Below are 14,562 nucleotides of genomic sequence, written 5' to 3'. Positions count from 1 at the left end.
TACAATAATTAATAATTGATAAAATAATTAATATAAATAAATACATCCACAGCTAGAAACAGGTTTGAGAGGAAAAACAATTATAATAATAGATTCAAAAAGAAGCAGTAACTTTAAAGTTCAAACTTTTCATACCAATGCACATCTATTTATTTATTTATTTATTTATTTATTTAATTTTATTTTATTTTTTTCGAGACAGGGTTTCTCTGTGCAGTCCTGGCTGTCCTGGAACTCACTTTGTAGACCAGGCTGGCCTCGAACTCAGAAATCCACCTGCCTCTGCCTCCCGAGTGCTGGGATTAAAGGCGCGCGCCTGGCCCAATGCACATTTATTTACCGATAATGTTTCATAAGTAAAAATGGTTCTGAATGTTCAAAAACCTTTCTCAAATCCATCACGAAATACTCTCTAATGTGTAACATTTAGAGGTCATTGACACCCCCAAGGATATTTAAATGAATGCCCATTTAATCTCAGTATACATTGCACATCAAAGCACTTGTGTGTCTTACTAAGACTCTGGGAGTCTGATTAGGAAATGGCCCTTGTCAGAATAAAGGATTACTCCTATGTGAAGAACTAAACGGAGGACTCCCGTGTCACTGGCAATAGTCTGTGCTTAACGAGAATGCAACACCTTCATGGACAGCAAAGAACCCCAGCTTAAATAAGGAATCTTCTGTGGCTTTGTCTAGTCTCAGCAGCACAACAAACGTCGCTACCAATGTGCAGGAGCAAACCCCAAACCGCACACAGACAGAACAGACATTCAATAGCGCAGACCAAATTCGGAACCATCACCGAAGCGTGACTCACTCCCACTTTCTCGACTCTCACACTGCACCCAGTTTACTTTCTATCGCTGTAGTAAGCACCATGGTCAAAGGCAACTTCAGGAGAGTAGGGTTTATTTCGGCTTAGAGCTCACGGTCTACCATCAAGGGGAGCCTAGGAGGGCCGCAAAGCAGGGCACCGAGGGAAGGAACTCAAGCCAAGGCTGACTCGCTTCCCCTGTCGCTACTCTGCCAGCTCTTAGGAAATTCAGGACTCTTAGGAAATTCACGATTGCCTAGGCTTGGTTCTCCCATATTGACCACCAGCTGGGGGCCAGCCTTATGTACATAGTGAGTTCTAGAACAGCCGGAGCGAAAAACAAAACAAAACAACCACAACAAAAGAACGGTCTCAATAAAAAGTCCCCAATATTCGAAATGTCAGAGAGACGGACCCTGTGGATCCTAGAGTTTTGTCAGACTTGTATGAAATTTGAGGTTCAGTTCCCAGATTGCACTAGGAGAGTAAGAAATGGCAGTTCTACAGTTAGTTATTTAGCATAGTATCACCATTTCCTCAAATTTAGCTTTCAGTGGATATGGTCTGTTGAGTGTAAATCCCTAGCATATGTTGAACATACGCAAAGATGAAATAAACTCAGCCAGCAATCCTGTTTTCTTTTTTGCTCATTATTCTTGGCAAGCCACATCAGTAAATGTAGCTCCTGCATATTCTTACAGGTAAGCAAAGACCTAAAAGCAGTGACCTGCAATAAAGGTTATTATAGTTTGTTTAAAAACAATTTATGTAGTCATATAGTCTAATGCATTTGTATATCATGAGTAATTGGTGTAGCGAAAAAGCTGCTCTTGTGGGAAATACTGGGTTGTTTAAATAAATAACATAATTTATACCACACACTGCATCTGATATTTTTTATGATCTCCCTTGTTCTATTTATCTCTCATCTATTTATCTATGAATCATCTATAGTTTTACCAGTTACCTATTTTCTGACTACTTATAATTTATTTTCACCTCATAAATCTCCAGATATGCAGGGTATTCATCTAGATGGTGACATTTCTGAGCCACGACAAACACACCACACCACATCCCACAATTAGACTTCTGTTTCTTACCATTGTCTGAATTAATCAAGCTCTTCAGAGAGCACAGCAGTTTCCAGCTTCTAAATTATTTCTGACATAAAAGGGACAGATGACTAAACAGCAAGAATCATCTCCAAACACTCGCTCACAGCAAATGTATAGGATATTGAAGTTGAAAAACAAATCCAAAAGGATGGAATTCTAGGCTGAGGTTGAAATATTACATCAAAGCTTCACTGATGGTCTATTAAGCAGGCCACTCGGAAGTTCTGATGAAGAACTGGGGTTAACCAATGTCAGAAAGACAATGTTCAATGTGAACGTGGACCTTGTAGCAAATGAATCTTCTATCAGCCAAATTTTGATTTCTTTTGCCTAGAGAGATGAAGCTGCAGCTGGGCACATTGGTTATGTAAATTTACTTTTTATTTTAAGAAATAAAAAGGAACAACTTTGCATATACAGTAATCAGATCTAAATTCCAAGCATGCCGGCATTTGTTTAGGGTGACTCTGCCTTTTGTAGAATCACTAGGTTAACTTCTTCCAATGGTGTATGTAGATTGTAAGAGAGGACAGAGGCCGCCGTTTGCAGGTTTTATACTCAAAGATGAAGGAAGCATTCATTTTCCTTTGGGAAGTAGATAGAGGGAAACACAGGCAATCCTGTCTGGAACTTGCTATATACAATCTTGAATGGCCTTGGATTCTGTCTTGGCCTCCTAAGTGCTGAGATACTGGATGTGCGCCTCCATGTTCCACTGAAGAAATGACTCTTGAGGTACCAGGCATGGGTTTCTGTCTATACTCACTAGTCATGGGAATGGCCAGAGACATCCCATTCAGATGAAAATATCCATTCAATTCTTCCGTTACCCTTATAGACTCACATGAGTAAATTATCGATACCTTTTCTGAAGTGTAGTCATCTTTTAAGGTCTCATGCAAAATTCTACTCAGCCTCATGGAAGAGAATGAAATATGGACTCACTTCTGACACCTTAGTTGGGGTTCAGTCAGTTTTCGGTACATTATTCCTTGTTTTTAAAACAACCTCACAAGTGACAATCATAGTCATAATTATAACAGTAGTAATAAAAATACAAAACTTATTTTACAGGTAGAGATACTTAGGCATATAACGTGGTTTGGAATATTTTTAAGGGCAGCCATGTAATAAGTGAAAAAGTTGAGTGTTGAACTCCGATCTTTCTATAGCTTAAACCCCATCTTTTAATCTCTATTTTCCAACTGTGTGTAGTTAACAGATTGGTGCTTTCATACTTTGGACACTGAATTTAGGTCACACTGCATAAGTTCTGTACCCTGAGATTGACAACGGGTCCTGGAATGAATCTCAAGGATTTTCACCTGAGCACCTTTTCCTCTTCCTTCTTATCCTTTTTTCTTTTCTATTCTGATTTATATGTTTTTTTTTTTTTTTCTGGCATGAATGTCTACATACCATGTACATGCTCAATGCCCATAGTGTCCAGTTGAGGGCATTGGATCGCCCTGAACTGAAGTTACAGGTGGTTATGAGCTGCCATAAAAGCACCAGGAACCAATCAGGAAGTGTGTTGGCAGAGAAGCCAGGGCTCTTAATCATGGAGATCTCTCTCTAGCCCTCCCATCTTCTCTCTTAAAAATCATGGAGTGTGTGTGTGTGTGTGTCTTGAGTGTGTGTGTGTTGAGGGTGTGTGTGTTGAGTGTGCGCTCCCTCTGCCTGCCCCCCCTTGCTCTGTACACACAGTTATTCAGCCATGAGGAGCTTCCCAGAATTCTCTTGTCACTACTCATCTCAACACAAGAGTGCTGGGATTACAGACATGGGCTAGTCTGTCTAGCTTTACATCCGTGGTGAGAATTTGAACTCTCATCCTCATGCTGTGTGACAAGAATTGTACCCACTGAAGCATCCCCAACACACCACCCTAAACTCTTCTTTCTGAGGTAATAAGTCTCAGGCTCAGTCAAGCAAATACATCCACGGAATGCAAAATTCATGAAACAAAAATTGAACCTAGCGCTTCTAAGCCTTAATTAACATTTAGACTTGAACATGAAGCATGATCTAAAATAAAAATGAAGTTATTAGTTCTCTACTACTAAAATGAAATACGAAATTCATTTTAAAAGATAAAATTTTTAAGGACTCACGTCCATCATACTCTATGGTTAACTGTGATAATATATATTTGTAAGTATTTTCATGTGTGTATTTTCAAGTTTAATACACAACAGAGTACATAGGAGCAAAAACAAATATGGGGCTTTGGTTTTAAAACATACAGAATAAAATTCAAACTGAGCTTTGAAAGTAGGCAAAAAAAATCCCCTTTCTGGCATAAATGAAATAGTAGGAAGAAAACAGACAGTGGGGACAGCTAGTTACTTTAGCAAGCAAAGTGGGACAAATATACCAAGCCAATCCTGGTCTGAAAAATGCAGCAAAGGGAAGACTTGCAATGTTGACTATGAGCACATTTCAACACCAGAAACCAGAAAGCACTTTTTTCCTCTGTGTGAATAAACAATCAGACCATGCTGCAGCTGCAAAATCTAAACTCAAGGAAAGATATTTACAAAAGAATTGAATTCCACTTCTTACTCATCAAAGGTAAAATATACCAAGATGAACTCTCAATTCTAAACATCTATGATCCAAATGCAAGGGCATCCACATTCATTCAAGAAACTTTGCTAAAAATCAAAGCACACATTACACCTCACACAATAATAGTGGGAGACTTCAACACCCCACTCTCATCAATGGACAGATCCTGGAAACAGAAACTAAACAGAAACACAATGAAACTAACAGAAGTTATGAAACAGATGGATTTAACAGACATCTACAGAACATTTTATCCTAAAACAAAAGGATATACCTTCTCAGTAACTCATGGTACCTTCTCCAAAATTGATCATATAATTGGTCACAAAACAGGCCTCAGCAGATACAAAAATATTGATATAATCCTATTCACCCTATAAGATCACCATGGACTAAGGCTGATCTTCAATAACAACATAAAAAATAGAAAACCCACATACATGTGGAAGCTGAACAACACTCTACTCAATGATAAACTTGGTCAAGGAAGAAATAAAGAAAGAAATTAAAGACTTTTTAGAGTTTAATGAAAAATGAAGCCACAAAATACCAAAACTTATGGGACACAATGAAAGAAGTCTTAAAAGGAAAACTCATAGCTCTGAGTGCCTCTAAAAAGAAGCTGGAGCGAGGATACACTAGCAGCTTGACAGCACATCTAAAAGCTCTTGAAGAAAAGGAAGCAAATTCACCCAAGAGGAGTAGACTGCAGGAAATAATTAAACTCAGGGCTGAAATCAACCACATGGATACAAAAAGAACTATACAAATAATCAACCAAACCAGGAGCTAGTTCTTTGAGAAAAATCAACAAGACAGATAAACCCTTAGCCAGACTAATTAGAGGTCACAGGGACAGTATCCTAATAAACAAAATCAGAAATGAAAAGGCAAATCTAACAACAGAATCTGAGGAAATCCAGAAAATCATCGGATCCTACTACAAAAGCCTATACTCAACAAAACTGGAAAATCTGAATGAAATGGACAAATTTCTAAACAGATACCAGGTACCAAAGTTAAATCAGGATCAGATAAACGATCTCAACATTCCCATATACCCTACAGAAAGAGAAACAGTCATTAATAGTCTCCCAACCAAAAAAAGCCCAGGACCAGATGGGTTTAGTGCAGAGTTCTATCAGACCTTCAAAGAAAACCTAATTCCAATCCTCCCCAAATTATTCCACGAAATAGAAACAGAAGGTACTCTACCCAATTCATTCTATAAAGTCACAATTACTCTGATACCTAAACCACACAAAGACCCAACAGAGAAAGAGAACTTCAGACCAATATGAAAATTGATGCAAAAATACTCAATAATATTAATTCTTGCAAACTGAATTCAAGAACACATCAAAACAATCATTCATCATTATCAAGTAGGCTTCATTCCAGGCATGCAAGGATGGTCCAATATACGGAAATCCATCAACGGGATTCACTATATAAACAAACTCAAAGACAAAAACCATATGATCATCTCATTAGATGCTGAGAAAACATTCGACAAAATCCAACACCCCTTCATGATAAAAGTCTTGGAAAGATCAGGAATCCAAGGCCCATACCTACATGTAATAAAAACTATATACAGCAAACCAGTAGCCAACATCCAACTAAATTGTGTGAAACTTGAAGCAATTGTGATAAAAACTGCATGGTTTGGTACAGTCACAGGCAGGTAGATCAGTGGAATAGAACTGAAGACCCAGAAATGAACCCACACACCTATGGTCACTTGATCTTTGACAAAGGAGCAAAAACCATCCAGTGGAAAGAAGACAGCATTTTCAACAAATGGTGCTGGCTCAACTGCCAGTTAGCATGTAGAAGAATGCAAATTGATCTATTCTCATCTCCTTGAATACAGCTCAAGTATAAGTGAATCAACAAACTCCATCTAAAACCAGAGACACCCACCCACCCATCGTCCTTCCATCCATCTTACAAACAACCATCCATCCATTCATCCATCCATCTACCCACCCAGCATCCATATTTATCCATACATAATATTTATGTATTTCCAAAGTATTAATATAATAGGGATAGAAGATATATCTGGGAATTTAGTATTCAAATTTTTATGATATAAAGATCTTATTTTAGTGTTGGCACCAAAGCTCAGAGGTTAAGAGCACTTACTGTTTTTGAAGAGGACCTGGGTTTGGTTCCAGTGGATCTGACACCTTCTTTTGTCCTCTGTAAGCACTGCACTCACATAGTGCACATATATACACACAGGCACACACTCACACATATAAAAATAAATAAATGAATCATTTAGAACTGAAGATCTCATATTATTTATCCCTTTTCCCTTTTTGACTGTCTGACCATGTAGCACTGCTGGCCTGGAACCCTGTAGGTGACTCGATCTCATTCCATCCCAAGATTCAGATCCTGTCTGAAGCTAATACAACTCTTCACATGGTGGCCCGGCAAGGAAGCCTATTGTCTCTTTAGTCAAACTGTAACACGAGCATTATAGTGACACCCTGGATCATGATAGTGCCATCCTGGTTCATCCGGTTTATAGCACTGTTCTCCAAGTCAGCTCTCCAGACAAATGGGTTAGCATCCACTCAAAGCTTGTTATAAATGCACATTTGTGGTCTCATCCTGACTGATCTACGCTGGACAAACATAGACCTACAAAAGCAACTCGAAGCTTGACAGACCACAGATACTACGTTCCAGGTAGTGCATCAGACCACTGGCGAACAAAGCCAAAGGGTAAAAATGGGACGGTAAAGTGAGTGGCAGGCCTAAAAACTTCTGAATTACGAGTCTGTACAACTGTGGAGTAGTAAATCTGTGAACTAAAACAAGATACAGTCAGAGTTTTCATACTGGAAGACTCAGGAGTCAAAGGAGACGGAGAGCAGGAGCCAGTGAGAGGTGAGACTGTTAAAGGAAGACTTGCCATGTCTCAGATTCCTGGGGCCTTCACACCATTTTCATCTGGTGCTCAGGATACCATGTGATCCTCCCTCCACTGTCAGGGATGTCTTGTCAGCTCAGGGCCTGGCTCAGTCTACTCCTTTTGGTATTTCTGCCATGTCATTCCCCACAGCTTCTCTGGTGCAGCTGTCTGTCCAACCTTCCCCCGCCACCGCCCCTTGCTCTCCGTGTTCATTGCTTTCCTTAGAATGCTGTGTACCACTAGGCAGTAGTTGAGATGTTTGCTAATGTCTGCTTGTAAATTTTCTTATTTAATACCTGTTCCTTCCTAGTCTCAACTTCTGGTGTGATTTTATACATTAGAGCAAGACTGCTGATTTTATCCAACTTTATTTTACTGTTTGACATTCTAACGCTAAAGAAAAGAAGAAAGGAGTGGGGGAAGGAGAGATGGCCTAGCCAGTAAGTGGAATACGGTGGAATGAGAGAGAACCAACCCCTCAAATTATCTGAGGGAGGGAGGAAGGGAGGGAGGGAGGAAAGGAGGGAGAGAGAGAGAGAGAGAGAGAGAGAGAGAGAGAGAGAGAGAGAGCTCAAGCATACATGTTTGCATACTCTCAATGTGAACAATACCCAGTAAGTAACTGCTATGATACTATTACATGTTATTACATTAGTTATAACTCTTCCTAAAATGCTCACCACACTTTGAAACTAATTATGTATACATATATATGTATATATTTATATTATATATCTCTATGTCTCTCTATCTCTGTATCTCTCTCTCTCTCTCTCTCTCTCTCCCCCTCCATCTATCTATCTATCTATCTATCTATCTATCTATCTATTTGAACACATATGCTGGCTTCCCTACCACCTTCAATACTAACCTGCTTCAGAGGGGGAGGAGTCAGCTGTTCAGCAAGAATGAACAGCTATAGATTGTTAAACTATTAGCAGTACCATGCTTTTCAGCAACACTCTAGCTTAGTTCCAAACACATAGGAAAACCTTTGCAACTAACTCCCCCAAGACCCTCAAGCTAACATTCAACTAAGTTACTGAACAAAAGAAGCTGAACAAACAAGGGAGGAGGAGGGGACTGGAAAGTCAAGGGGGGAGGGGGGAAAATAAAGGTTTTTTTATATGTACATTGTATACAAATATGAATACATACACATATTTATTTAAAAAAGAAAACCAGTATGCCAAGATGCATGTCTCATTTTGAGCACAGCTCTATCCACAAAAGTTTATCTTAAAACAGCTCATTTTGGCTCCCTGACATTTGGATAGAACTTCAAATTACAAAGTGCTTTCTTCTCAGACCTTTCATCTGGGAGAAAAATGACCTGTATCAAAAATCAAGCAAAGGGGGATGTAACAAAGTCACCGATTGGCTGAACAGTGACCTCTGGACCACTTGCGATTGCAGTCACAGCTGCAGAGACGGGCATTTCTGTTCTCCGTTAGATTCTCTTTGCGTTACAAGGTTGGCCTTCCCAGATAATTGGATGTTCTGTCTCCTGCCTCAGGTGGTGCTAACACAGCCTAAAACCAGGGGAGCACATGCCCTTCACAGCAGACCCAGAGGGCCATCCTCCCCCTGCATGCCTTTCAGGTGTAAATTCCAGACAGCATCCAAACTTCCACGGGAGTTCTCTGAAGAGTCAGTTCCCATGACTCCCAGGGCATATTTGTTAACATACCCGTGTTCTTACTGATTCACTTTGTGTGCTAGACTCAATCGTATTATCCTCCTGCCTTGGTTGAAAATGACATCATCATGTGCTGGTAAGAAGGCCCAGCTGTTCTCAAGCTTGACCCGTGAGGTCATTGTCCCAGTCGAGGGCCATTTTCAAGTCTGCTCACGTAACCCGAATGGGAGAGTAGCTTACTGACGTATCCAGCTCTAACAATCCCCCTCTGATCTGACATTACACAGGTAATACATCTGACTTACACATTCTCCAGCCCTTCCCTTCTAACAGAGCACGTGGTAGGAAAGAGAGCGGGGACTAAAGCATGGGTTTCAGCATTTCCAGATTTAGATCAGTGTGCACGCCTGTGCTGATGAATGCAACTGTGGCCAGCATGCGAAGAAAGCACAGAGCATGCGCTGTATCATCATTTTCTTCTATTCCACGCTTAGCCTCACGCCCAGTATTTTAGCCTACAGAGTACTGAAAATTGCATTTGCCAGACCTAACATCTTAGACCGACAATAATTACCACACAGGTGAACTCCATCTTAATTAAAATACAAACAGGGAGCCAAGGAGTTAAAAAAAATGGACATCAAATTCAGCAGCCTATTAATAGCTTTAGGATTGCCAGGCAGAAATACATTGCGCTATAAAAAGTGAGAAACCATTTCACATAGTGCATCTTTACAGGATGTTGCAAAAGTGGATCACACAAAGGAAATGAAGTTTACCTTTGATGTTTCGCTCGCTCGCTCTCCCTGTTTTTATTTTTCCACGCTTCCAATGCAGGAGGAGACCTCGACTTCAGATTGTTGCTGTCCTTGATAGCATTAACCAGATGTCACTCTTAGTATGCGATGCTCAACAGCTCTGAAATATAACAAATGCAATCATTAGCCATGATGACTCATTTGAAGCAGAAACTCACTGAGGGCTCATCTCATAAAAAGTGACACTGGCAGCCATCAAATCCAACGAAGTGTGACGAAGAGTTGTATTGGAAATCTACAATTGTGGTGGTGATGGTGGTGATGCTGTGTTCAGCGTCATATGCATCGCAGAAAAATCAAATCAACCAGGCCAAAAAAAAAATTGTCATTATTATAAATAGGTTTGATAAGCTACAAAATGCTTGTCTGTAATTATCAATTATATTCTCTCTTTAAAAATAATAAAGGAAGGCTAGGAGAAATGGTTCAGTGGCTAAGAGCATATTCTGCTCTTATAGAGGACTCAACTTAAGTTTCTAGCAAAGCTCCCTACACACACACACTCAGACACACACATCTGAGGGTCCATGTCATCTGTAATGCTGGCTCCAGGGACCTGATACCTCTGGCCTCTGCAGGCACCTGCATTCATGTGCAAATATCACCCCACAGCACACACAATTGGAGATAATACACACAAATCTTTACAAAGTTGTAAAGTAGAAAATATCAGGTACTTGACTTTGTAAGGCACAGCATATGCGTATGATGTTGGTCATTTCCTGGGTAACCACATGTTTTATTAATACAATACTCCAGCTAACCAACCATAGTCTAAAAAGGAGTAAAAATCACCATTACTTCCGTTGTCTCTCTGACCTCACAGCAGGGTCCAGCACATCATATTTTTCCCAAGTGTGAAGCCAGTTCTTTGCTGATGCCTAAGCCAGGCCATTCATAGGCTGATCGGTGATTATTTCTCAGAATGTGACAAACAGAAATTATATCTGGGCCACATTGTGGGATGGGGATTGCCTGGGATCAGATCACATGCTGTGTGGGAAGCTGTGGCTCTCCTTTCTAGCAGGTCACACACAGAAGGCCTCTCACACAAATGGCCTGATGTTTTAATGTTCTGGGGGATACACTAAGATCCGCTCCTGTTGCTTTGCTTTTTTTTTTTTAAGCAAAATAATTCTGTGTGCCTTGCTGGCATATAAAAACAGTTTCAGAAGAGAAAGGGAAAAGTAGAAATATAGTCAGACTCACCATTGAGATGAATAATGTGACTGCTGATTTAACCTAAGCACTGTAAGAATTTGAATACAGAGTTTATGGTTCAGACGAGAGTTTTGAGATCATGGAGATTATGTGGTTTGGTCACTTTCTCAGAGGTTGTCAAAGGCAAAACTTATACCCTGGGGCTTCTGCCTGGGAATCCAGCCATGCAGTACTACGGGACTTCCATTTCCAAAATGAACACTGGCTGGTCAAAGAGGTCAAGGATGACCTCATCTTGTTGATACTCTTCTGGGCTAGGAGGGCCGACAGGCACTAAAAGGCTGTTGGTAGAGGGATGCTCGAGCAATAGTAACTCAGCCACACTGTATTAACACAGCACTCAACAAGGTACCTGGGGAATGCAATAAACCACACACATCTCATCTCCTCATCCCAGAGAAGGCAAAATGAGATTCTATTACCAGTGGTAGTTTAAAGACTCGAAGCCTTGATTTATAAACTACCATCCCGTTTAGCATTCTCAATATTCTAGTAAATCGAAGTCTGAGGGGAAAGGTCTTCCCATATATGTGAGGACTAAATAAATGCTGATTTTTTTTTAAAACAAAGAGTTTGACCACTTATCTGTTCATGAATATTTATTGAGACTTCATTTTGAGCTAAACAGAGTCTAGATATTTAACTAAACAGTACAGTTTTTAAAAAGTAGAGACTTGAGGCAATTTCAAAAAAAAAGATACCAGGAAATGAATAAAAGTAAGTTTTATTACAAACAGATCATTATAAAAGTTATATAATTATTAGGTAAGCATCAATTTTAAACATTTAAAGGGATCTTAAATGCTATCTTGTATAGGGTATAGTGGATCCCAAATATAGTTGGTTATCATTGCTAGCTGAAATCTTAAAAATACAGGATTGTAAAATTTCACTTTTATCAAATATTTTGAGACAGCATCTTATCTTAGCCAGCTGGCCTTGTATCCTCTGTGTCAGTCTCCTTAACCATTAACTCTGTATTTAAAATTTTTACAGTGGTTAGGTTAAGTCAGCAGTCACATTATTAATCTCAATGGTGAGTCTGACTATGTTTCTACATATTGCTAGGACTACAGATACATGCCACTGTGCCCAGCTATACACAGCCAGGACATTCCTGGATAAGTCAGGGGAATCTGCACTTTGAAAGTGTTCTGAGTTGATTCAGTCAGCAGGTGTGCTGCCGTTAGGCACGCTCCTGGGTCCTCACTGTCTTCCTTACACAGAGCGTAAGGGGACTGACTTCCTCCAGGCATTTGCTGCTTGGTGGCAGAACTGACCTTAGTATGCAGAACTGTTTCTCTGTTTCTCACACTTTCCTTATCCCAAGAGGCTGTACTTTCCCCCTTACACTCTGCTTTGGTCAAATAGCAATTATTTAGCATGTATTCTAAAAAATGAAGCACAAAGGAATAACTATAGGTACTTGAGTGCTAGAAGATTTACATGAATTTTTTATATACATACACACACACACACATACACACACACACACACACACACACAATGTATATACACTTTACACATGGGAGGTTCTGGAATTTTAACACAACCTGTTTGACTCAATGGTTCATCTGGCATTACTAAGCTGTCCCCTTTTCTAGGTGTAGCAACTTTGAGGATATTTGCTAAGCCCTCTTCTCTGGTGTCTACCTAATACTTGAAATTCTCCTATCACCAAGGAAACCATCTGTCAGCTGTTTGAACATTCAGTACTTGCTTCTGGCCATTGTTGATTAGGTCAGGAAGAGTGATTCACACAAAGAGGACAAGGAGACTGTGGCCACGGTGTGCTTGGTGGCACGATGCCACCGACGAGGCTCAGGCAGGATGGTGAACTCACTTCAGGCTACCCTGGGCTTCATCTGGAAAACTCCCTCAAAAGATCAAACAACCAGCCAACCAACCAACCAACCAACCAACCAAAACAACAACAATCCCCACAAACAAACAAACAAACAAACCAACTAACTACCACCATGCAAGCATACAAACAACAAATGATAAATTGCAGCCTCAGTCAAGTTTAGAAAGTATTGGGTGGGGGTTTGTCAAAATGCCCTGTATAGGCAGCGACTGCAAATACTGATGAGAAAGGATGAAAGGAGGCAGACTGGGAGTCTATAGGAAAAATTCCAGAAATCCATCTGTCTCCAGCTTTCCCTTCTTAACTGTTATCCTGTGATTTCCACGAGCTGTAATATCTTTGGGATATTTCCACAACAAAATCCATTAAATTGTTTTAAAAAATAATTTTCTGTTTTACTCTCAGTTGAGGTTTTTTTCTTTAACCCTGACATCAGAATTTAAACTAATATATCTAATACCATTCATTTCATAGAAGTTACTTTATAAATCAACAAGTTTTTAAAAGTTGTTTTTTTTTAAAAAAAATATTGCTAGAGGGTATGGAAAGGGAAATGCAAACTATATATGCATTATATTTTATGGAACGCCTACATTTTAGCAAACTCTGTCTATGATAAGCTAGAGGACAGCCAGCTGAGAAGCCTCCTCAGTCTTACCTGTTTCTTCCAAGAATTCTGACTTAGCAGAGTAGCTAGGTCTCTTGGGATTTCAATGCTCTTGTTCATAGGATACCTGTTGATCCCAAACTTTAGGAAAACACAGATGCTCAACCCTTCACTCATTCGTGCATCCACTCACATACACCACCCCTTAAGGATGTATGATCACATCACAGGCACAACTAGAATGTGGGGATACACCAGGGGACCTTGCATTTTAGTGGAAGCAGGTGAGCAGAAAGAAATTATCAATATGATTAAGTGGGAAATCTGGATATCAGTGCCTAGTTGGCTTGTCTTGGAGGTGGTGAGATATTCAACACTGAATGTGGGAGACAGGTATGGGCTAGGCTGGTAACGCAATTCGCTCAGGAAAATGGTTGTATTCATATTTCATTTACCAAAGATGATTATATAGAGAGGTAAACAACATCTAAAAAGCAGCACCACACTTTGTGTGTACAGGATCTCAACAAATCTTATTTTCTTTATTTCATGTATTTATTTACTTATTTCATTGATTATGCTTTAAGATTGAGTCTAATCTGTGAAAACATTTACAAGACAGAATAAAAAGCCCTGTTTTGCTTCTTTCCAGAGGTTTTAAATATAAGGAAGATAATCTTCTGATTAGTTAGTAACAATATTCAATAAGTCATGAATAAGTAGTAAACACACAAGAAGTCCAGGGAGCTAAAGACCTGACCATGCAAGGCCAACACTTTGCATACTGAATCACTACTACAGCTAGCCATGATATTTTAGAAGGGAGTGGGGACCATCTACTTATTCCTATTAGGAAGGCTCTTCTGCCTCAATCCACTATCAGAACCATGTGGGTGTCTCTTTCCAAACCACAAGCATGCTTTTAAAAAAATGAAATAATATACATTCGAACCTATCTTGGAATTTCCTGCT

At 39.7% G+C, this 14,562-nt stretch overlaps 1 protein-coding gene across 6 annotated transcripts in view; it reads right to left on the bottom strand.

The window, feature by feature from the left end:
* Dlgap1 (DLG associated protein 1) overlaps positions 1-14,562 on the bottom strand; it is an 809,018-nt gene that overhangs the window by 507,459 nt on the left and 286,997 nt on the right. For all 6 annotated transcript variants that reach the window (XM_029531372.1, XM_029531368.1, XM_029531376.1 and 3 more), the window contains one exon: positions 9,857-9,995. The gene's annotated coding sequence lies outside the window, so the exon portion shown is untranslated. The remainder of the gene's footprint in view (positions 1-9,856; positions 9,996-14,562) is intronic.

Source organism: Mus pahari, chromosome 18 (genome assembly GCF_900095145.1).
Source record: "Mus pahari chromosome 18, PAHARI_EIJ_v1.1, whole genome shotgun sequence".
Lineage (NCBI taxonomy): Eukaryota > Metazoa > Chordata > Mammalia > Rodentia > Muridae > Mus > Mus pahari.
This window is presented reverse-complemented; position numbering and strand designations above follow the sequence as displayed.